Here is a 25,711-nt window from a genome sequence, read left to right on the forward strand (position 1 = left end):
CGTAACGCTTTTTAAAGGGCACGCTCCCCTTCCTGCTTTGGACGCTTCCAAAGTTACACTGGAATTATCCAGCAACAGGCGTGTCGTGAGATGGTCTTCGTTTTTGAAATCCAACCAACTTAGCCACAAGCTTCGCGCCCTAGTTTCTTGCCACCAGCTTTTCGATGATTCTACTGTATTCTCTCCCACAGAAGTCATGTCTTCCCATGAGGCTCTTTTTGCGGACCTTATGGAGCTTTTTACCAAAACTCCTTTAATATATAAGAAACCTCTTGTACCAAATTGCAAATGGTTTGATAAGGAGTGTCGGGAGGCCAAGAGCCTTCTGTCTAAAGCCTTAAAGCTAAAGATCAGGGATGCCATTGTGCATGCGAGACGAAACTATGTTTCTAATTGTAAGTTATCCAAACTTAAATATGAGGCAAACCTATGGAAATGCTTGGCGGAGGTGGCCAGTGCTCGCGATATCAAACTTTTTTGGTCTCTGGTTTCTCGCAGAGATCCTGCCCTTTTACCCACTCCTGAGTGTCACATTGATGCAGAAACCTGGCTTTCTCATTTTGGGGATCTGTACGGGTCCTGCCGGATCCAGACAACACTCCTCCTAATCTTTTATCGCCCCTTTCTGCTGTTCTGCCTTTTACATTAAAAGAAACAGAGCTGGCTATTTGTGCCCAAAAAATAGGGAAGGCTCCTGGTCTAGACGGCATCCCTTCGGATTTGTATAAATCAGACTTATCCGTATGGACCCGGTACATCAACAGGGTTTCGAATAGTGTCCTGACAACTAGTTCTTATCCGAACTCGTGGAAGGTGGCAATTATTGTTCCCATCCACAAAAAAGGTGACAAGGGCTCCCCAGGGAATTACAGACCCATTAGTTTACTAGATAACCTGCAAAAAATGTTCTCTTTCCAGCTCCTAGCCAGACTAAAGTACTGGATAACGAAAAAACATGTTTTAAGCCATCTACAGGCTGGATTTAGGGACAACGTCAGCGCTATCGACCAGGTCTTCCGATTTACTACCATCAAGTGGAAGATCGTAGACGCAGACTGTGGCCACTTATTCGTGGCCTTTGTTGATCTGAAATCTGCGTTCGACCTTGTCCTGCATGCTAAGCTTTGGGAGGTCCTGAGCTCTACTGGAATTCCGTGCTCTATGATCAGCATTATTAAAGATCTCTACTCTGATAATTATGCCAGAGTTCGTTGGGGTTCGGCTGGCGATTTGTCCTCGGCTTTTCCTACAACTCGCAGCGTGAGGCAGGGGTGCGTTTTGGCGCCTACCTTATTCTTCTCTTCATCAATGCATGTATTCCATATCTTTTAGATCCTTATGGCGACGCTCCAAATCTGGGAGGGCAAAAGTTTCCTTGCCTTTTGTTCGCGGATGACTCCCTGTTACTTTCACGAACTGCAATGGGCCTCTCAAGACTGCTTTCCCATTTTATGGACTTCTGCAAGGACCACGGGTTGGAAGTTAACTCAGCAAAAACTAAATATATGGTCTTTGGGGACAATAGGTGTAGAATGAAGAGGCCGGTGTACTTAGAAGGTGTTCCGCTAGAAAGAGTGGGCACCTTTGATTACCTGGGCACTAAATTGGAAGACTCGCACCACTGGCATGCTCAGCGCCAGAAATCCTTACTGTGCTTGAAGCAAAGGGCGGGCGGCATTGTTAGATTTGCTTCTAGATCTCCCAAATTTGCAATGTCTCCTGCCCTTGAAATATACAAATCTCAAGCCGGGGGGGCCTCTTTATGGTGCCGAACTCTGGGGCCACTGTAGTCTGGTGAACTTGGCAAGGGCAGAAAACCAATTTTTGAAAATGTTGCTTAAAGTTCCCTCTAGTACTCCATCTTTGCCCATTCGGATGGATTTAAATCTTTTTTCTATTTCGCAGATTGCTACTTTAAGGCCCTTGCTATTTTGGATTCGGCTTTGGTCAACAGATGCCCTATCTCCATTTCGCTGCGAGCTTCTATCCTTGGTGGGTCATAACACCATCATCAAAATCAAATGGTGTGCTTATGTTAAGCAGTCTTTAACTCTCCTAGGTCTAGGGTCCTACTGGACGGACCCACCCTCCATTCCCAAAAATGCTGCACAGGTGCTGAAGGATGCTTTTTGGCACAACGTTCAGACTATGCAATTTGCTAAGACTGTCCCGCTCTCTATGTCGGACAAGTTCTTATCAATCAAATGCCATTATGAATTCGAGCCCTTCATGGACATTGCACTATCTCTATTCGCACAAGCTCTTTTTGTCAGATTAGTAGGGTCTCTCCCTTTATGTTCTTTGACGCATAATTGGCCTAACTCCACTAACAGATCTAAGTTTTGTCCGATGGGTTGTAAAAGTGAAGAGTCTGTTTCACATGTTTTTTTTTTCTGTCATGCATACCTCAAACAAAGAGCCCTTTGGATTATCCCGCTTTGTAAATCTATTGGTGTCAGGTCTCATCTTCATGCTGAGAGAATTCTAAAATCTGATCCATCTGTCCAAGTAGCTTTTCCAGTGGCAAAATATTTCAAAGCAATCTGGCGCTTTAGATTAGTTATTTTAAAGAATAATTCAGGGTAGTTAATTTTAATACTTATTCATGCATATTTATTCACTCGTGATGATCGATTTTATATCTTCCCTTTTAGCACAGAGTTATTATTTTACTATATTATTGAGTATTTATGGATCCTGGGAAGTGGCCCCTTGTTGAGGGGACCCCCTTATTGTTAAGAGACTCACTTCTGATACCTTGGTTGGATTTTAACTCTTTTGTACTTTTTAATTCTTTACTGTGCATGTACTTTAGTGTCTTTTACTATTCAACTGTTATTGTCTGCACTGTACTTTTATGGTATGTTTTTTTACTTACCGAAATAAAGTTAAAGTTAAAGACACTAGATCCCTGCCCAAACCCCCTAACACTACTGTTGAGGCTACATTGACTATTGACATAGTCAGGGGCCTAATGCATGTGCACAGTGAACTGAGTAGAGAGGAGACGTGTAAACCTGTACCTAAACCCACAACCATGGGTCTGTGTGGGTGTAAAATGTCTCACAGTAGTGATGATGACTAGGCTGCCATCGCTGCCTGACTGCAACACTGCTACACAGTGGTTTGCCATTGTATGTGAGAGTCATGACAAACATCATGTGGTCAATTTTAAGTACCTAGTTGATGTCACGCACACATATGCCAGACATCTCAGCATACATGTACCACTTAAATGGCACAGGCCTGGTAATGTGTATTGGAGTCTGCACAAAAGACAACTTTTCACAAATGAAAATACATATGTATCACAAGATCATTCACAGAATAAGATGAACTTCAGATGTGTTACAACATACCGAAACATAGGTGGCACTGATATGACTACACAGGCATTTCACAAAGTCTAACACGTGTTTGTGTAGATATGTGAGGTTTCATGTCCAATTAACACACCGCCTGGGTCATATTTTACAGATAAGGCACGACACATGTCTTTCCACACACAGCACATACCAACCTACATTGACACGTGTGCACACCATCTCCTGCATCTAAGATGCATGGGGAACAATGTGTCACACATGTAGAAGAGCATTGTAGGAAAGTACCATCTTGCCTGGCATGTTACACCTATATTTCACTGTATATATGTTGTTTTAGTTGTATGTGTCACTGGGACCCTGCCAACCAGGGCCCCAGTGCTCATAAGTGTGCCCTGTATGTGTTACCTGTGTTATGACTAACTGTCTCACTGAGGCTCTGCTAATCAGAACCTCAGTGGTTATGCTCTCTCATTTCTTTCCAAATTGTCACTAACAGGCTAGTGACCAATTTTAACAATTTACATTGGCATACTGGAACACCCTTATAATTCCCTAGTATATGGTACTGAGGTACCCAGGGTATTGGGGTTCCAGGAGATCCCTATGGGCTGCAGCATTTCTTTTGCCACCCATAGGGAGCTCTGACAATTCTTACACAGGTCTGCCACTGCAGCCTGAGTGAAATAACGTCCACGTTATTTCACAGCCATTTTACACTGCACTTAAGTAACTTATAAGTCACCTATATGTCTAACCTTTACCTGGTAAAGGTTGGGTGCTAAGTTACTTAGTGTGTGGGCATCCTGGCACTAGCCAAGGTGCCCCCACATTGTTCAGGGCCAATTCCCCGGACTTTGTGAGTGCGGGGACACCATTACACTCGTGCACTATACATAGGTCACTACCTATGTATAGCTTCACAATGGTAACTCCGAATATGGCCATGTAACATTTCTAAGATCATGGAATTGCCCCACCAATGCCATCTTGGTATTGGGGAGACAATCCCATGATTCTCCGGGTCTCTAGCACAGACCCGGGTACTGCCAAACTACCTTTCCCGGGGTTTCACTGCAGCTGCTGCTGCTGTCAACCCCTCAGACAGGTTTCTGCCCCCCTGGGGTCCAGCCAGGCTTGGCCCAGGAAGGCAGAACAAAGGACTTCCTCAGAGAGAGGGTGTTTCACCCTCTCCCTTTGGAATAAGATGTCAGGGCTGGGGAGGAGTAGCCTCCCCCAGCCTCTGGAAATGCTTTGATGGGCACAGATGGTGCCCATCTCTGCATAAGCCAGTCTACACCGGTTCAGGGATCACTCAGCCCTGCTCTGGCGCGAAACTGGACAAAGGAAAGGGGAGTGACCACTCCCCTGACCTGCACCTCCCCTGGGAGGTGCCCAGAGCTCCTCCAGTGTGCTCCAGACCTCTGCCATCTTGGAAACAGAGGTGCTGCTGGCACACTGGACTGCTCTGAGTGGCCAGGGCCAGCAGGTGACGTCAGAGACTCCTTCTGATAGGCTCCTTCAGGTGTTGCTAGCCTATCCTCCCTCCTAAGTAGCCAAACCTCCTTTTCTGGCTATTTAGGGTCTCTGCTTTGGGGAATTCCTTAGATAACGAATGCAAGAGCTCATCAGAGTTCCTCTGCATCTCTCTCTTCACCTTCTGCCAAGGAATCGACTGCTGACTGCGCTGGAAGCCTGCAAAACTGCAACAAAGTAGCAACGACGACTACTGCGACACTGTAACGCTGATCCATCCGCCTTCTCGACTGTTTTCCTGGTGGTGCATGCTGTGGGGGTAGTCTGCCTCCTCTCTGCACTAGAAGCTCTGAAGAAATCTCCCGTGGGTCGACTGAATCTTCCCCCTGCAACCGCAGGCACCAAAAAACTGCATCACCGGTCCTCTGGGTCTCCTCTCAGCACGACGAGCGAGGTCCCTTGAATTCAGCAACTCTGTCCAAGTGACTCCCACAGTCCAGTGACTCTTCAGTCCAAGTTTGGTGGAGGTAAGTCCTTGCCTCCCCACGCCAGACTGCATTGCTGGGAACCGCGTGTTTTGCAGCTACTCTGGCTCCTGTGCACTCACCGAGGATTTCCTTCGGGTGAGCACTGATTCACTCCACTTTGTAGTGCCTGTTCCAGCACTTCTGCAGGTGCTGCTTGCTTCTGAGTGGGCTCCTTCTCTTTCTGGACGCCCCCTCTGTCCCCTGACGCAATTGGTGACATCCTGGTCCCTCCTGGGCCCCAGCAACATCCAAAAACCCTAACCGCAACCCTTGCAGCTAGCAAGGCTTGTTTGCAGTCTTTCTGCGAGAAAACACTTCTGCACGACTCTTCACGACGTGGGACATCCATCCTCTAAAGGGGAAGTTTCTAGCCCTTGTCGTTCGTGCAGAATCCTCAGCTTCTACCATCAGGTGGCAGCTTCTTTGCATCCACAGCTGGCATTTCCTGGGCATCTGCTCACTCCCGACTTGACTTTTGGACTTGGTCCCCTTGTTCCACAGGTACTCTCGTCTGGAAATCCATCATTGTTGCATTGCTGGTATTGGTCTTTCCTGCAGAATTCCCCTATCACGACTTCTGTGCTCTTTGGGGAACTTGGGTGCACTTGGCACCCACTTTTCAGGGTCTTGGGGTGGGCTATGTTTCTAACCCTCACTGTTTTCTTACAGTCCCAGCGACCCTCTACGAGGTCACATAGGTTTGGGGTCCATTAATGGTTTGCATTCCACTTCTAGAGTATATGGTTTGTGTTGCCCCTATCCCTATGTTCCCCCATTGCATTCTATTGTGACTATACATTGTTTGCACTGTTTTCTATTGCTATTACTGCATATTTTGGTATTGTGTACATATATCTTGTGTATATTTGCTACCCTCATACTGAGGGTACTCACTGAGATACTTTGGCATATTGTCATAAAAATAAAGTACCTTTATTTTTAGTATATCTGTGTATTGTGTTTTCTTATGATATTGTGCATATGACACTAGTGGTACTGTAGGAGCTTCACTCGTCTCCTAGTTCAGCCTAAGCTGCTCTGCTAAACTACCTTTTCTATCAGCCTAAGCTGCTAGACACCCCTATACACTAATAAGGGATACCTGGGCCTGGTGCAAGGTGTAAGTACCCCTTGGTACTCACTACAAGCCAGTCCAGCCTCCTACAAACATCATGAAGCCTGAACCTAACTACACACCACAGTGTGGACACACATGCACTCACACTGCCAAAGGTATTGTGTTGTTGTAAAAGTACATTTTTATATCAGACATTACAATGTGGTAGACCCACAAATAAGTATTAGATCCAAGTGCACACGTGGTAACAGGTATGTAGATATAGTCCAGCAACACATGCACATATGTAGTGGAGAAGTGTGGCTCAATGGTTAGAGCGGCAGACCCTGAGGCAGAGCTCTGGCTCAAGACCAGGGTTCAAGTCCCGCTTCGGCAGGTCTTGGGCTCAATTCCCCTTGACCAGATAATTCTCGCCTCAGTGCCTAATCTAATTCATGGGTCCCACTCTGCAACTCTGGGCAATAGCTTGCTTAATCTCCACAACGGCCCCAACAGCGCTTGGATGCCTGGTTTCACCCTTGGGGTTCTCAGGAGTGGGCGCCTCACAGGGAAAAGCCAGGAGGGGTTCCATAGCGGTATGAGTACAGCGCCTTGAGACCCTAACGGGTGAGTAGTGCGCTATACAAGTGCTAATTTACATATATGTACACGGCATTAGTCATTGCATGCATCACACACATATACAAATATATTGGTAACACATACCGATGTTACTGTAAATATATGAACAGACATGCATACACAGGTAGACATACCATACTGACTACATACATGCATAGCTTCTATGACATGGTATGTGAATCTGGGTGCACTGTAACCCTTTCCAAAAAAATCCACGCATTCCCGTCATGCGTCAAAAAAATGTGATGAAAACGGCAATATTCCTTACTTTGCAAGGCCAAAACACTTACGCCTGGCCCCTGCGCATCAGTACACAGTCCTTGTCAGACTTCATGGGAAGGAACACTACACATGACCGTCATGCAGCAAAATTTTAGATGCAAACGCCAAAACTTCATGCTTTACTATTCAGAATAATGACGCCTGGTAACTGCACATCAATCACAAGTCTTGAGGCCTTGTGAGCCTCAATGGGAAAAAATCAGCGCATGACCATCATGGGTCAAAAAAACTACATACATCTAAAAACGTGATGCACAAGCCCAGGAAATGATGAAACAGGGCATCCTGCCTGCATACATGATACAGTGAGTTCACTTTCACTTTACAGTCTTATTGTCTGTGACTGTGTGAGGGTGTGTGGCGCGAGTGCTGTTGGAGGATTGGAGTTAGAGGATAGTTTTGTGCTGTGTCCTGTTGCTATTGTGTTACATTTCTCATTTCCTCAGTCTTTTGCTGTGTTTTTTTTAACTGTATTTGTCACTGTATTGTGGGGTGTTTGTCTAGGGGTAGTATAGTTTGTTGGTGTATTTGGGGTTAGGCAGGGTAGTTTTTTAGCAAATTTTTTTTTGGGTACTTACCTTTGCAGTCTCCTAAAATGGCATTATGGGCCTCATTCTGACCCTGGCAGTCCTAAACCGCCAGGGCCACGGGCAACGGAAGCACCGCCAACAGGCTGGCGGTGCTTCAGTGCCCATTCTGACTGCGGCGGTAAAGCCGTGGTCAGAAAAGGGGATTTGGCGGTTTCCCGCCGGAATACCCCTGGCAGGGCTGAACCTCCATGGCGGCGCTGCTTGGGATTCCGACCCCCTTCCCACCATCCTGTTTCTGGTGGTTTTTACCGCCAGGAACAGGATGGCGGGAACGGGTGTCGTGGGGCCCCCTAACAAGGCCCCAGCATGATTTTCACTGTCTGATAGCAGACAGTGAAAATCGCGACGGGTGCAACTGCACCCGTCGCACCCCTGCAACACCGCGGGCTCCATTCGGAGCCGGCCTCTGTGTTGCAGGGCCTTTCCCGCTGGGCCGGCGGGCGCTCCTTTGGCGGGCGCCCGCCAGCCCAGCGGGAAAGCCAGAATGGCCTCCGCGGTCTTTTGACCGCGGAGCGGCCAAATGGCGGTGACCGCATGGCGGGCGCTACCGCCGCCCGCCGCGGTCAAAATGACCGCCTATGTCTGGGAAAGGAAGGACGACAAAGATGACAGCAGATGAACTGGGAGGGTTCATATGGCTCATGCAGCATTACCTTCCAATGAGACTGATTCTGGGTGGCCGTGTGATCCAGTGCTACCCCACAGAGGCCCGAAAGCTGTGGTGGGCAAGGTGCTGCTCCAATTAACCTGAATATTTGGAGAACACAATGACCACCAGCTGAAACTCTGTTGGGCTGACCTGATATAAAGGAAGCAAGATCTTCTGGATCACATGGGAATTCAAATTGGCGGACCAGTTGGTAAGTATCCCATTTGAATAGCAACACCATTATTTGCATGTGCATGACAGGCAAACATAAGGTTGATTGCAACATGTTTTGTCAAGGGATCTGGACAGGTTGTTTTGGGCCTGATTAAAGAGCCCCAGCCCACTTTAGGGCTGCCATTGTGATTTTCCTTAATGAAGCTGAGGCAGGACAGAACGGCCATCTTCCCTGCGCCATTTTAACAAAGTGGTGCGATGCATGCATAGCGCCACTCAGTTAAGCCTTGCACAACATGATGGCTGCACTAGGCATCATGTATGGGAGGGGGGCCTACCCCTGTAGAGGGGGCTAAAGTAAATGGGTCTGGGAAATATGATAAATTTCTTTCCCACACTTTGAATGCCTGCTCAGAGCAGGTCTTAAAAGGGAGCATACCATTGTATATGATGGGCCTCTATGTACTCAGCAGAAGTTGTGCAAATTGTTTGGAGCTACTCCTGCTGAGTACATCATTTGTGCTCATATAAATTGACACAATTGCCCCCTACCTGCACCATTGTGAGCCATATGTTTTATACGGCGCACACATGGCAGGGGACAGGAGCATTAAGGGGCATAAGGACAATAGTGATGCACTAGGTACAGCACCACTTTCCTAAAATCTGCCCCTTTGTTTCATCGGCCAACAGCATTTAAGGGAGCATGTGTATACACCGGCTCCAGACTACTAGCACATTCCTCTTCCTCTATATTGTGTATCACATACACCCCATAAGGTGTCTATTACCCTACAGACGTGCTGAATTTGTAGCATAGGCCTGCCGTGTCTTACATATAGTATGGGGTAGGCCTGCATCAGCACTAGCACTGGCACTAGCACATTACTCAGAACCCTGCTCCAACACAGGCATCCTTGGACCGCAGAGCAAGTGTGTCTGTGTTGAGGGGAATGTATATGAGCATGTTGGTATCCCTTGTTGGACAAAAAATTGTATACCATGCCAACAATGGCTGACCACACAGTATTGACAAGACATCCATAATATTATTCAGTTAATGTGCAGGTAGGGACAACTAAAAGAACATAAGTAAACTGCCATGGCATAATAGCTGAAGTGTGTGTACCTTGTAATGGCACACACACATATTAGAAACAAGAAACAAGGATGTATCAATGCATTCCTCAACACATTGCAATACTCACACAACCCCTAGGCAGTTGTCAGTCTTTAAGCACTGATAATGAGCTAGATGTTTTCAATATCTGGGGAAGGATCAAAACCAATGGGTGTTACAATGGGATGGCCACTGCAACAACCATCACATGCCCTTCAGATGCAGAATACTGTGTCATGCAGCCCCAAATTGTCATGGAGGCGTAAAGCAACAAAACAGCTGCATGACAATTCTATGTACACATAGTGCAGTTAAATGCACCACACGAGTGTCAAGGAAAGTGATGCTTTGTTGGCGCCAGGATCTCCATTATCTGGCCCTATCTCTCACAGACAGATTACATATGTTTGACAGTTGTTCAGATCAACCTCTAGGTTGACTTGCTCACTCAGCTTAACAAGTTTATTTTGAAACTGTCATCCATGCACAGAAATATCCAAATATCACTAAGCTATGTTTTCCTCTCATGTATTGCAGGTGGGCCTCCACCCTACATCAGTGGAGAAGTGTCCAGATTCAAAGACCCCAAAGTTGCAAGTAAGTGTCACCTTGTGCATCATGTGTGACATTCCAGGGTTTTGTGTGAAACAGTCTGATGTGTGCAATACGACTATAATACTGATTGTTATGTCTATTTGTTTTTGTTCTTAGGTACCAACCGCTACTTTTGATAGAGCCATAGTTAGATGTTTTCCAAATTTGTGTTGACTAAATTGTTTTGCATGGAACTCAAACATGCTATTCTATTCAGAAGGTTAGTTAGGATACTCCCTGATGAGGCTTGCTAAATATTAACAACAGTTGATGTTTTTTCTTTGCTGAATCTAAATGTATGCCATTTTGTTTGCACAGTTATTCTTGCTAGTGATTTGTTCTGTAACTTTAAAAAGTGCAGTGGTCCAATCTTTGATTAAATTGCGGTTCTTTAGGATATTTTGTCAACCTGTATTGTTTCTGTATGTTTATCATTTGATTTTGAGACTAAGTTGCATCATATTAACATTGTTAATATAGGGAAATAAACTTTCTAACTTTTACATAAAGGTGTGATCCTTCATGGACAAAAAGTCACGGTGCGAGGAAATGACTGACTTTCACGACTATTGATGTCATTGATTGGTATTGCTATTGATTTGTTTGAGGATTGGGTCTTATGGTGGGAACTACTCTAAGCGCAGTCAAAAGATCTTTCGAACCACTAATAACTCCCCTTATAATCTAACTGTGAGAAATGGGGTCTTTGGTTGGCCGTCAGGTTAGCCCCCTGTCCATGCAAGGACTCTCACTCTAATCAGGGTAAGTGACACACATCCAAAATAGCCTGTGCCCACTGTCTGGTAGCTTGACACTGAGCAGTCAGGCTTAACTTAGAAGGCAATGTGTAAAGAGTTTGTGCAATAAATCATGCAATAACACATTGAAAACACCACAGAAAGACACCACATAGGTTTAGAAAAATATAAGATATTTATCTGAATAAATTAAGGTCAAAACTTTGATAATGTCAAGTTGAAAATATCACTTTGACATCAATAAGAGTAGTCTTAAGTTCTTAAAAGCAGCAATTGTATCTTGCAAGCACAAAATGCCTGGTTTGTGTCAAAACTGCAAGCACTGAGACCACAGAGGAGGTGATGCATGGAAAACGAAGGGTGTGCTTCAGATTTCCGGGCGCACACAGACGATGCGTTGATTATTTTCCACGCGGCAAGAGCTTTGCGTCGAATTCCAGACTTGAATCCTCTTTGCGATGTGGGGTCTTTTGACACCCAAGGACAATGCAGAGAAATCCTGGGCGTGCAGGACGAAGTTGATCCAGTGGGCGATGCATCAGAGTTTCTGTAGCACGGCAGGTGCTGCGTCAGTTCCTCTCACAGGAAGTTGAGCTGCGTTGTTCCGGTTTGGCGTTACATCAATCCAGTGGGCTGTGTGTCGAAGTTCCGGTCACAAAGTTGGTGCTGTGTCGATCTCCACTCAGGGACCTGGGCTGCATCGTTCCGGGTCAGTGAGACAGTGATTCTTTCACCGCAAAGCAGGCTGTGCATCGATTCCAGCAGGCTGTGGATCAATTTTTGCCGCATAAGGAGTTTCTTTGCAGAGATTAAGTCTTTTTGGCCCTGAGACTTCAGGAACAGGAGGCAAGCTCAATCCAAACCCTTGGAGAGTACTCAGCAGAGCCAGAGGCCAACAAGGCAGCAGGGCAACAGCAAGGCAGCAGTCCTTCTCAGAAAACCAGTCAGGTGAGTCCTTTGGGCAGCCAGACAGTTCCTTTTGGCGGGTTGCAGGTTCTGGGGCAGAGAGTCTATCCCAAGGAGTATCTTGAAGTGTCCAGAAGTGTCTGAATTGGTAGGGTCAAGGACCCAGTTTATATACCCAAAGTGCCTTTGAAGTGGGGAGACTTCAAAGAGTGGTTTTGAAGCACATAAGGTCCCCTTTCAGTACAACCCTGTCTGGCAGGGTCCCAGTAGGGGGTTTGGCAGTCCATTGTGTGAGAGCAGGCCACTGTCCTTTGAAAATAAGTGTCAGGCCCTCCACCCTTCCAGCCCAGGAAGACCCATTCAGTGTGCAGATGTGTGCAGGTGTGACTGACCATCCTGTGTTTGTGGTTGGCTGGGTGAAATGCACAAGAGAGCTGTCAACCAGCTTAGCCCTGACGTGGATTGTAAGGCACAGAAAGATTTAAGTGCAGAGAAATGCTCACTTTCTAAAAGTGGCATTTCTAAAATAGTAATATAAAATCCAACTTCACCAGTCAGCAGGATTTTGTATTACCATTCTGGCCATACTAAATATGACCTGTTTACCCCTTTCTAATCAGAATCTACCACTCAAACAGTTTATGGAGGTAGCCTTAATGTTAGCCTGTGAAAGGAGCAGGTCTCACAGCAGTGGAAAATGAATTTAGGAGTTTTCCACTACCAGAACATATAAAACACAACAGATATATGTCCTGCCTTTTACCCAGACAGTAACCTGTCCTCTGGGTTACCTAGGGCCTACCTTAGGGGAGACTAATATGTTTAAAAAGGGGAGTTTAATGCTTGGAAAAGTACTTTTAAATGCCAAGTCGAAGTGGCTGTAAAACTACACACACAGGCCTTGAAATGGCAGGCCTGAGACATGGTTAAGGGGCTACTTATGTGGGTGGCACAATCAGTGCTGCAGGGCCACTAGTAGCATTTAATTTAAAGGCCCTGAGCACATTCAGTGCACTTTCCAAGGAACTTTCAAATAAATTAAATATGCTGATTGTGTATGAGCCAATGTCACCATGTTTTAAGGGAGAGAGCATATGCACTTTAGCACTGGTTAGCAGTGGCAAAGTACGCAGAGTCCTAAAACCAGCAAAAACAGTGTCAAAAAGTGGAGGGAGACAGGCAAAAAGTTGTGGGTGACCACCCTAAGGCTGTCAGGTCTAATACTAACAATAAGAAACCAAATATGGTCAGACTCGCTAACACAATCACCTCAGGAGGGGAGATGCTCTAGGGGAGCTCAAGGCCATCATGACTGACTTTTTGGCCATAGGCACAGCCAGGTCTATAGATCTAGTGCCAACCTTTTTTGCATTCAGGCATGACAAAAGGTCAAATAGATAACCTACAGCTGTGGCCAGCCCTGCCCTGCCTTTAAATGTCATCAGGCAGTTAATGATCTACTTCTAGGAATTAGTCGGCCCTGGACATTCTCTTCTGGCAGTAGCCTTCTGCATAACCAATTGACATGTTTTGTGATTTAGCTGACCGCCATATCATAGAAGAAAAGTGAAATTGACACATCTTACAAACCTGATAGCTACAGCACAATACTAGTATTGAAGTCTCATTAAGGATCCTCTAGCATTTAGCCTTACTAAATATCTTTGTTTCAACTAGTCAACCAGCCAAGTGAGAGAGCGAGAGAGATAGAATGAGAGAGCTAGAGGGAGACAGAGAGAGAGATATAGATTAAGAGAGAGAAAGAGAGCGTACGCATCACAGAAACATATTGCTTGGGGCATTGAGGTCATTGATGTTCATTGATATTTATTGCTCTCTGTGGCCATTGATACTTAATAGCAAACAGTTGGTAAGGCCCATCACTGTCTGCAGCCTTTGCTGCTCATTAATGTCTGTGGCTTTCGAAGTTCATGTGGGCTGTTGATGCCTTATTATCAGTTAATGCAACACTTTATGCTTCAGTGCTGCAACACTAATGTACAATGTTTAGAGCACATCTCAAATCCTCAAGATCCCCACCTGACACCTCTAAGGTTAATCAAACTACAACCAATAACTAATAGAAGGTGCAAGCTGCAATAGCCTCCCGATGAGGGCCCTGGGACTTATTATTTTGCAAATGACTGTGCAAATAAAGCACTGGATTGCACCATTGCTTGTAAAGATTTGCACAAACATTGGCAGTATACTTAAGACTGACTAGTCAATGCTTCACAACTCCGACAGTGAAGCTGTTTTTTTCTAAGTGCAGTCCAGTGTAAAAGATGGAATAACATTACGCCAATGCAATCTCAGTAATCTGACCCTCAGCTCTGAAAAATCTAGAATAGTTTACCTCTATGGTTCATAAAAGGAACCTAATAGCCTCTCGCTTTGACAGCGCACAATCAACCTTTCATGATGCTAATTTGCAATTTATACTGGTGGAGATTTGAATATCTGCTGCAATCATCCATTGAGCACATAAGGTCAGATGGACTTAACTTTCTAGTAGTCATAAATCCTTCGATTCGCTAAAACAGAGGGTTTGCAACCACTAAAAAGTTATTTTTTGTGTATTAAGTCAATTTTTAACAATCAGTAAATGTTTACAGACACCTAAAATGTGTATAGGAATGGGGCATTTTTCTGGAGCGTCATTCCAAATTGCAATTTGATACCATATGTAGCAAAGATTTGCAGCACTGAAAACCCCTGAGTGAAACCACTTATTGGTAACCAACTCTCATGCTGGGGCAGTAACTGATTCAACTTGGGGAAAGTGTCCCTTGAGAACCACATCCCCTTTGAGAATCAGGACGAGTAATAGGACCACTGCCAACTCTCAATGACGTTTTTCAGAATTGAAAACATATATATATTTTTTTTTGAAGCAGTCCTGTGCACTTTAAAAAAATCATGCTGTTTTGAGATAATGTTTTCAGTTTTGAAATGCGTTCAAAGGAATGGTGGACTGCTGATTCTTGCAGGGCACTAGCTCTGTGAGTGTAGATAATCAAAGGGAGTTGCAGATTGTGACTTTAATTAGTCATTTCATTCTGCGATGTGACCCCCCTCCGATTCCAGATTAACCCCTTCACTGTTAGGCCTTTTCCTCCTGTGCAAACCCATTTCTTGGCTATTTGGAGTAGTTTGCTCTTAGCGCCCCTCTAACTTATTGTCCATATGAGGTATCCATGGCTAACTTTTCGTCCATATACGGTATCCATGTTAAATTTGCGTCCTTTTCCCCCCAACATTCTGGGGATTCTAAAGGTGCCCAGGAATTGTCGATTCCCCAGGAGGGGATCAAAAAAATTGCCAAAATGCAGCTACATTTTGTTTTTTTTGGGAAAAATAGGAAAAAAGTGCTGCGGAGGAAAGCCTCTGTTTTTTTTCCCTGCCAATGGGGCGAAAAAGGCTTGCTGTGCTAAAATCAACATCTTCCCAGCTTTTAGGAACAGGCAGACTAGAATCAGAAAACCACATTTTTCTGCACAGTTTTGCCATTTTACTGGGGAATGTAGGAGGCTGGCTTGGTTTGTAGTGGGTACCTAAGGTACTTACAGCTTATACCACATCCAGTTATCGCTTATGAGTGAAATGTAGGCAGTGTCTAGCAGCTTAGGCTGTCTAGAGGTAGTTGTAGCAGAGCAGCCAAGGCTGAACTAGGAGACGTGCAAAGCTCTTGCAATGCCACTATAATCACACAGTACTTATACACAATAAAAGACAATACCCAGTGTTACCAAAAACAAAGGTACTTTATTTTTGTCACACAATGCCAAAAATACTTTGTAGGCTATACTCCCTTCGGAGGTAAGTAAATCACACAATATATACACAAGTAACCAGAAACAGGTAAGCACACAGTAGGAAAATAGTGCAAATAGTGAATAACACAATAGGTTGCAATGGGCCTAGGTGGAACACAAACTATATATTAGGCAGTGGAATGCCTAAGTCGGTTTCCCACCTAGGCAAGTGTAATGTGTAGAGGGGCGCTGGGAGTGTAAGAAAACACCAAAGGAGTAAAATACAGCAAGTTTCCTAAAACACACTAGAAGTTGTGATAGAAAATAATGCAAGAACCTTAAGAGACCGCAAGCAACCAATGATGGATTCCTGGACCTGAAGACCTGTGGAAGAAGGGGACCAAGTCCAAGAGGCACTGAAGAGTCAAGGAAGAACAGGAGCCCCTGCTAACCCGGTTGAAGGTGCAAAAATGGAACCTTCGATGAGAAGACAAAGACAGTATTGCACCAAAGAAGACGGATGTGGGTTCCTGGTTGGTGTAGAAGATGTCCTACACCGGATGGATGAATGCAGCCTGGATTGCGTCACTGGATTCTGCCAATAAGCCTTGGCTGCCGCAAAGCTTATGGTTAGCCGAAAATGGCACTGCTTGGGATCAGGAGGGACCTGGTGGACTCTACACAGGAGGGGGAGATAGAGGAGGCTCTCAGCAACCCAGAGAGCCCTCAAAAGACCAGGCAGCATGCACAGGAGTCCCATAACACGGAGACAAAGGAGGTGCAAATGGAGGCCCACACAGCACAACACAAGGGTTCCCACGCCGCCGTAGAACCACTCAGGAAGCTGTGCGTCACAGGATGGAGTGCTGGGGGCCTCAGCTACGCTGTGCATGAAGAACTTCATGGAAGGTCGTACACAAGCCTTAGCAACTGCAAGCCATGTAGTGCATGGGGGTAATGTCTTGCATGGGAAGGCAAGCTCTTATCGCCACCAAAGTTGGACAACTGGACAGTGGGACTGCCGGAGTCACTTTAGTCAACCGTCCGTGTTGCTGGATCCATGCCTGTCATCAGGAGAGGGGTCCAAGCCACCAGTCGTCGCTGCAGAGAGGTGCCTCCTGCAGCAGGGAAGTAACTCCATAACTCCACAGGAGATTCCCTTGGTTCTTCTGGTGCAGGTTGAAGACAGGCAGTCCTCGGAGGATGCATGACCTGGAAACTGTTGCAGTCGCTGCCAGGAGCTGAAGTTACAAGGTTGCAGAAGTTGTCTTTGCTTCTTTGATGCAGTTTTGTGGAGTTCCTGGAGTAGTCAGCAATTGATCCATCGGTAGAAGATGAAGTAAAGGATGCAGATGATTCCTGCTGGTGTATTGCAATCCGAATCTGAAGAAACACCCAGAGGAGAGACCCTAAATAGCCCTGAGAGAGGGATTGGTCACCTAACCAGGTAAGCACCTATCAGGAGGGTTCTCTGATGTCACCTGCTCACACTGGCCACTCAGATGATCCCAGAGTGCCCCACCACCTTGGAATACAAAATGGCAAAAACCCAGGGACACTCTGGAGGAGATCTGGGCACCAGCCCTTTGGTGGTGATGGACAGAGGAGTGGTCACTCCCATTTCCTTTGTCCAGTTTCACAACAGAGCAGGGACTGGGGTCTCTGAACCGGTGTAAACTGGATTATGCAAGGAGGGCACCATCTTTGCCCTTCAAAACATTTCCAAAGGCTCTGGGAGGATACCCCTCCCATGCCTGTAACACCTATTTCCAAAGAGAGAGGGTGTAACACCCCTCTCCTAAAAGAAATGCTTTGTTCTGCCTTCCTGGGAAGCCTGTCTGTGAGGCGGCAGTAACTGGGGCTGCAGTGAAAACCTCGGAAGACTGGTTTGGCAGCACAGGTGGTCCATGGTGGAGCCCCCAGAGTGCATGGGATTGTAAAACCAATACTGGAATCAGTATTACAATACAATGCCCAGTTGTTGGACCCCTTACATGGCCATATTTGGAGTTACCATTGTGAAGCTACATATAGGTATTGATCTATATGTAGTGCACACATAAAATCGCATCCCCGTACTCACGAAGTCCGGGAAAAGGGGCCTACATGATGAGAGGACACCTTTGCTAGTGCAGGAGTGCCCTCAAACATAGGTACTTAGCACCCACCCTTCAGGTTCGGAAGACCTGATATATAGGTGACTTATAAGTCACCTCGTGCAGTGTCTAAGGCTGGGAAATAGTGCATGCACTATTTCACACAGGCTGCAATGACAGTCCTGAAGAAGCCTTTATATGGGTTCCTTATCGGTGGCAAAAGAATTTCTGCAGCCCATAAGGATCCCTTGGAACCCCAGTGCCCTGGGTACCTATGTACCATACACTAGGGACTTATAAGATAGGACCAGTGTGCCAATTTGAAGTGAAAGACTGGGTTACCAATATGTAAGTCCAAATTTGGAACCAGCGAGAGTATAAGCACTGGAGTTCTGATTAGCAGGATTCCAGTGATAATTTAGAAAACAGTGAAACATACTGACAAGTAGGCCACAAACTATGAGCACTGGGGTCCTGACTAGCAGGATAGCAGTGACACTGAAAAAAACACACTGACAAACACTGCCAAACAGGCAAAAATTGGGGGTAACCATTCTAGAAAGAGATTACTTTCTCACATAACCCCCCACCAAACCAGAGACAATAAGGTTTACCTTTGCCATTTGAGACTTTATTGTCTACTGGGTGATAAGTGGGGAGCAGGTCTGCAATAGAGTGGTTACTCCCTTTATCATCTGCTGTATAGTTACTTCCCTGTGAGGTGGTAAACTGCCCTGTTTGGAGATTTCTGCCTAGAAAACAGTGCAAGTGCTTACTCTGAGATTCTCTATTTGTAAGGTTTGAAGTGGGGAAGTGTGACTGTTCCACTGAACCTTTGTTAAGACAGGGCTGCTGTCCTATGGATGGGAATGCTAGACATGGATGCTGTCTCAACAAGGCCATAGCTGGGCAGACGTTTGTCCATATGGCTGTTAGAGAGAACTGGGTTGCTGTTTCTCTTGGGTTTGAGCAGGGCAGGGCTGCAGTCCTATAGGCTCCACACAATGACAAGGCTGCTGTTCTATGTGTTGAGAGGTAGTGCAGGGCTGCTGCACTAAAGTTTCTCTGGGAGGGCTGGAGGGTTGCTATAAATGTACTAAAAAAGTGCTTTTTTGCTTATCTGTTTTAGAGTTGTCACAGAGAGGGACTTTGGGAGTTTAGCTGTGGTAGCTGAGGACTCCCTTGGTACTGGTTTCTGTGAGAAAGTAGCCTCTTTCGAGCATGGTTACCCCCCACGTTTGGCCTGTTTGTGAGTGTGTGTCAGTGTTTTTTTACTGTCTGACTTGTATCCTGCTACCCAGGACCCCAGTGCTCATAGTTAAAACGCTATTTGTCGGTGCTTTGCCTGTCTCACTGGGACCCTGCTAGCCAGGACCCCAGTGCTCATAGTTTGTGGCCTAATGTGTGTGTTGTCAGTAGTGCTTAAATGTGTCACTAAAGTTCTGCTAACCATTGCTTATGCTGTCCCTGCTTCCAAATTAGTCACTATGGTTTAGTGACTTCATATTCTAATTCCAATTGGCACACTGGACCCACCTCATATGTCCCTAGTATATAATACCAACATACCCAGGGCATTTGGTTTCCAGGAGATCCTTATGGGCTGCAGCATTTCTTTTGTCACCCATGAGGGGCTTAAACAAACCTTCCTTCAGGACTGCCATAGCAGCCTAGTGCACACACTATTTCACAGCCATTTTCACTGCACTTGAGTAACTTAGAAGTCACCTATATGTCTAACCTTCATTTACTGAAGGCTAGGTGCAAAGTCACTAAGTGTGAGGGCACTCTTGCACCAGCAAAGGTGCCCCCACGCTTTTCAGGGCCAGTTCCCCAGACTTTGTGAGTGCAGGGATAGCATTACATGTGTGCACTACGTATAGATCAATGCCTATATGCAGCTTCCCAATTGTAACTCCGAATATGACCATGTGAGGTGCCTAAGATCATGGAACTAGTCCCCCATTCCACATCTGGTATTGGGGGGCCAAACCTATGCATCCTGGGGGCTCTGCCATGGACCCCCAGTACTGCCAAACCTGATCCCTGAGGCTTGAACTGCAGCTACAGCTGCTGCAACCTCACAGACAGGGTTCTGTCCTCCGGGGTCTTAGCAGCTCTGTCCCAGGAAGGCAGAACAATGCATTTTGTTTGGGAGGAGGGTGTTACACCCTCTCCCTTTGATGTTACAGGCTTGGGAGGGATAGCCTCCCAGAGCCTCTGCACTTGCTTTGAAGGGCACAGATGGTGCCATCCTTGCATAAGCCAGTCAACACCGGTTTAGTGACCCCCAGTATCTGCTCTGGTGTGAAACTGGACAAAGGAAAGGGGAGTGACCACTTTCCTGTCCATCACCATCCCAGGGGTAGTGCCCAGAGCTGCTTCAGTGTGTCCCTGGCATTAGTCATCTTGTTTTCCAAGGTATGGGGACACTCTAGAGATCTCTGAGTGGCCAGTGCCAGCAGGTGATGTCGGAGACCCCTCCTTATAGGTGCTTACTTGAGTAGGTAGCCATTCCCCCTCTCAGGGCTATTTAGGGTCTCTCCTGTGGGTTCCTCTTCAGATTCAGCTTGCAAGACTCCTCCAGGAATCCTCTGCATCCTCTGCTTCAGCTCCTGATGGTCGGATGAACCGCAGACTGCTCCACGAACCGTTGTAACTGCAACAAAGTATCTAGAACGACTCCTGTGACCTGCAACTTCAGCTCCAGATAGCATTTGCAACATTTTCCAAGGTTTGCATGCTCTGAGGACTCCCTGTCTTCACCCTGCACCAGAAAAACCAAAGGAATCTCCAGTGGAGTGATGGAGTCACTTCCCTGCTCCTGCAGGCACCTTCCAAGATGACGACCGGTTCTCTGGGACTCCTTTCCTGATGATGAGCGTGCTCCCTGGAATGCAGGTCATAGACCAACATGACCCAGACTGTCTTATGGTCCAGCTGTCCAAATTTGGAGGAGGTAAGAGCTTGCCTTCCCGGTTTGCGCCAGTACCCCTGTGCACCATGTCATCTCTAGCACCTTGGGCTTCTGTGCTCTTCTTCCAAGAATCCTTTGTGTAAAGTGTAGCCCAGGCCCCCAGCACTCCATCTGCAACGCACAACTTGCTGAGTTGTTCTCTGGTGGCGTGGGATCTTCTTTTGTTGTGCTGCACCAACTGCAATTTGCACCTTCTTTGTCCCCGTGTCCTGGGACTCCCGTGGGTGATGCCTGGTCATCTGTGGGCTCTGTCCAGTGTTGGGAGTCCCCTCTGCCTCCTCAGTCTGCTTTGAGGCCCCCAGGTCCCTCCTGGGTCCAGGCAGCGCCATGTTGATACAAACCACAACCTTGCTTGAACCAAGGTTTATTGGACGAATCCAGCGACGCAAATAGCCTGCATCCAACTTCTGGATGTGGGACATCTCCTGCACTACGCAGTAACCTGCAGCCATCTTCTTTGATGCTCTTCTGCAGACTTCTTCTAACTGGAGAATCCTCTTTTGCACCATCTTCTAGGTTAGCAGGGGCTCCTGTCCTTCCTGGAATCTTCTGCGACTTCTGGACTTGGTCTCCTCTCTTCACAGGTCTTCAGGTCCAGGAATCCAGGTCCATTTGTTGCTTGCAGTCTTGCTTGGTTCTTGCAATAACTCTCATCACGACTAGTAGTGTGTCCTGAGGTAACTTGCAGTACTTTAATCCTACTTTCCTGGGCTCTGGGGTGGGGTATTGTACTCACCTTTGGTTTTTCCCTACACTCCCAGCGCCCCTCTACACACTACACTTGCCAAGGGGGGAATTTGTGATTTGCATTCCACTTTCTTAGTATATGGTTTGTATTGCCCCTAGGCCTATTGCATTCTATTTTATCTGCCACTGTTTGCACTATTCTATGACTATTTACTTACCTGATTTTGGTCTCTAGTTTATATATTGTGTATAATACTTACCTCCAAAAGGAGAACTTCCTCTAAGATGTTTTTGGCCCTGTGTAACTAAAATAAAGTACCTTTATTTTTTGGTAACACTGAGTATTATCTTTTATTGTATAACTGTAGTGGTTTTGCAGGAGCTTTGCTTGTCTCCTAGTTCAGCCTAAGCTGCTCTGCTACAGCTCCCTCTAGACAACCTAAGCTGCTAGAACACTGCCTACATTTCACTAATAACAGATAACTGGACCTGGTATAAGGTGTAAGTACCTTAGGTCTGCACTACAATCCAAGCCAGCCTCATCAGTTCAACCCGAGGCGAGGTGTCTCCCACCACAGGAATGGTATCCTTGGCGGTATGGTGGGAAGGGATACTTTTATACCCTTTTTACCTGGGTTGAGGAGGATCCTGAGGCTTCAGGGCTCCTTCTCCTCTTTGCTTTTTCATTTAACTTCAAATGAGAGGAAGCAATTCCACAGGGATACTGAGCATGAATGCATGGGTCCTAAACTCAACCTCAGCCCAACCTGAGGCCTCTAGGTCATTACCTAAGAGACAGTCTACAGGTAAAAGGTGATACCACCACCTGATTTGGGACAGTAACCACCCAACTAAGCTGTACTACAGCTAAGGGGATAGACTGACTGGAGTTGTTGACATCAGTAGCATGGTACTTCTGTCAAAGGAGGTGTTGTGCAGGTGACACCAGGTTTTCAGTCATCAAAGTGATATTGGCCTCTGTGTCCCTGTAGGCCTGGGCCTCAACACCATTTATTAGAATTGACTGCTTGTATTTGTCCATGTTAAGGGGACAAGCAGCCAAGGTGTCAAGGCCAATGCCACCAGGTGTGACAGCAACTGTCTTGGGAGTTTCTATACCTACCCTAGTTTCCATAATGGACCCAAAAGTGAACCCAACAACACCTTTTGTTTGACTATTGCCAGTAGTCGCACCACTATTACTGCTACTGCTAGGGGCACTAGAGTTTGAAGTGGATACGTTAGTGGTGGTAGGCTCAGGGGCTTTACCTGGGCAGGTCTTATCCCCTGGTCCTATGGCCTTCAGCTCTGCACATATAGCACCAGGGCTTTTTATTGTGTGTAGAGTGTGAAGAAGAGGAAGATGATTTATCCCCACCCCAGAGGAGTGTTGTGGACCTGAAGAAGGATCTTTATGCTTATTTTTATCCCAATGCTTATCCTGAGATTTTTTACCATCTTTCTTCTATTATTTGTCACTCCTGTATGAGATCTTCTGCTCACCCTTCTTCTGGCCCATCTGCCTTCTTAACCAATTATTGGGGAGAGGTCAGATCTGAGTCCAGTAGGTACTAGAGTAACAAATCAGACACAGAACTATTCAGTATATGCTCTCTCAAAATCAGATTATAAAGACACCGGTAATCAGACACTTTTCTGCCATGTAACCAACCTTCTAAAGCCTTGACAGAACAGTCCACAAAGTCAACCCAATCTTGTGAAGATTATTTCTTGCTTTCCCTGAACTTCATTCTGCATTGCTATGTGGTGAGCCCAAAACCATTGATGAGTGCATTTTTGAGAATGTTGTAATTGTCTGAGTCCTCCTCCTTAACAGTGAGGAGTCTGTCCCCCAAAGTATAGCAGCCTACTGCTTCTGAGGGACCCTTTGATCCTTACAGGCCCTCTCAAGTGCAGCAAACCACTTTGGGATATCATCTCCCACGTTGTATGGGGGAACAATCTAATGTATGTTTTGGGAGGTAATGTTGTCCTCCCTGACCTAACAACTTCTGAAACTGTCAATGCTGCTGCTACCTTGGGGAACTAACCCCTACCCCTGCCTTCCACTTTCCACAGCTAGGGCTTCCCTAACTAAGGCCAACTGTTGCTGTTGCAGCGCCTCAGTCTGGCCTCCTCCAACCCCAGCTTTCTGAGTTCCCTGTCTAGGCAGTTGTCCTCAGGGTTTGATGTGTGGACACTTGACACTGAGACTAAAGTGACATGTGAATGAGCAGAGGTAGATCTTTCCTAACTGGTGTAACCCTAGTGACTTGGCCTCTGGTGTGAAGGGAGCCCTACTTGTGTGTGACCCCTTCCCACTACCAGCTACACTAGGTGGTTTGTTAGTAGAAAGATTGTGGGAAAGGCCCTCCCTGCATCTTCAGAACCCTCTCCTGAATCTACCTGGTCAGAATCCCCCTCTATCTTCTCTACCTGGTTACAGATTGACCTTTGTCATCCTGCAGGAGGAGATTTAAAAGGAATTCTTTGATCCCAGTGACACAGAAAAAACACACTGACAAACAGGCAAAAATTGTGGGTAATCATGCTAGAAAGAGGCTACTTTATCACAATACGTGACACACACAATACCGTTCACACTGCCAGCCACAGGCCCAGCACATTGCAACATTGACAACAAGAGACAATTTACATAGAGAAAGACAGAAATAACAATTATTACTGCACAATCATATATTCATCAAGTGCGTACACATACTGGTTGGATTTGGGACGAGGGTGAGTGTTGGTTCAATATAGAAAATTTTATTAACAAGAGATTTCACAAAAATGAAATACACTGTTGATAATTGAAAGGTCAAAAAATGAACCAATGACTCACTGCTCTTGAGCTGTAAAGCTGTGCCAAGGCACCAAAGACTTTGTAATCCATTCACACACCTTTCATATGTGACACACACAAGACCATTCACGCCGACAGGCATGGGCCCAGCACAATACAACACTCACATCAAAAGGCAGCGCTATTCTAGGGCCCATCTTTTTCATACGCCCACATGCCTGACACAGCAATCATACTGGCTGACGGAGGTTGTGGACTTGGTTTTGGCTAGCAGTGTGTAGTGACCAACAGCAAGTCACCACTCACACATTGCCAGCCAAGTGCCCGCTTATACACAGTGCCAGCCAAGCACCACTCCACACACAGCTAACCAAGTGCCATTCCACACACACCAAAGGCCAAGCGCAACTGCATGTCCACGATGAACCAAGCGCCAGTCCATGCACACTGCCATCACATTGTTTTAAATAAAAAAACACAAACTAATTGTAAGTAAATACAAAACTACAAACACAAATGCTCTGAATCATAGATACTAATGCCAACCCTGAAACTGAACCAAAAATATAAAACAATATAGAACAAGCAGTTCACTTTTATACTCATTGTAGCTCCCAAAAATTATTTTGGGTTTGGTACATTCTGAAACAGGTGGACATATGCAGCCCAAGTTTAGAAGGACAGTCGGGCAGTACATATGACTCTCCTTCCATGCACCTCATCACATACTGATTATATATCTCCTAATGGGAATGTCTATTTTTGGTTGTGGGAGGAATGTGATCAGCAAAGTTGCAATCTTTCAATCTAGCCACACCATTCACCGCTCCAACTCTGAATATTTGCTTGTTCCACTACAACAAAGCTGCCTGTCAGATACTGCTAAAACTGAACAAATGTCTTCTTTGACTCTGGAGAAGAATCCTAGGAAACAATGAAAGCATTAAAGGTTGCTAAGTTGAAGTAATGGATTGCCAACTTCCTATACCAAATGTAAGCCTTACGAACAGCAGTGTACAGTTCCAACCTCTGATCTACTCTACCAACACCACCCATGTGCCTATTTTACTTCAGAATGCACACAGGTATGCATACTTCAGCAACCTGACTCCAAACAGTCACAGGCAAAGAACATTCATCATGGATGGCCGTCAGCATGTATACATCTCTCCTATCTGCAAATTTCACAGCTAGAAGTTCATAACTTCGCAAAGCATTGCACTGTCCCCTCTCAAAATGTTTTTGCAAACAAGCTGTCTTGGGTAACTTTTACGTTAAGAGCATATTGTGCC

At 46.0% G+C, this 25,711-nt stretch overlaps 1 long non-coding RNA gene across 2 annotated transcripts in view; it reads left to right on the forward strand.

Annotated features, from left to right (window-relative positions):
• The window catches only part of LOC138283344 (uncharacterized), a 338,849-nt gene that overhangs the window by 44,007 nt on the left and 269,131 nt on the right, over positions 1–25,711 (forward strand). For both annotated transcript variants that reach the window (XR_011201203.1, XR_011201202.1), the window contains one exon: positions 10,378–10,437. This is a non-coding gene — a long non-coding RNA (uncharacterized lncRNA). The remainder of the gene's footprint in view (positions 1–10,377; positions 10,438–25,711) is intronic.

Source organism: Pleurodeles waltl, chromosome 3_1 (genome assembly GCF_031143425.1).
Source record: "Pleurodeles waltl isolate 20211129_DDA chromosome 3_1, aPleWal1.hap1.20221129, whole genome shotgun sequence".
Taxonomy (NCBI): Eukaryota; Metazoa; Chordata; class Amphibia; order Caudata; family Salamandridae; genus Pleurodeles; species Pleurodeles waltl.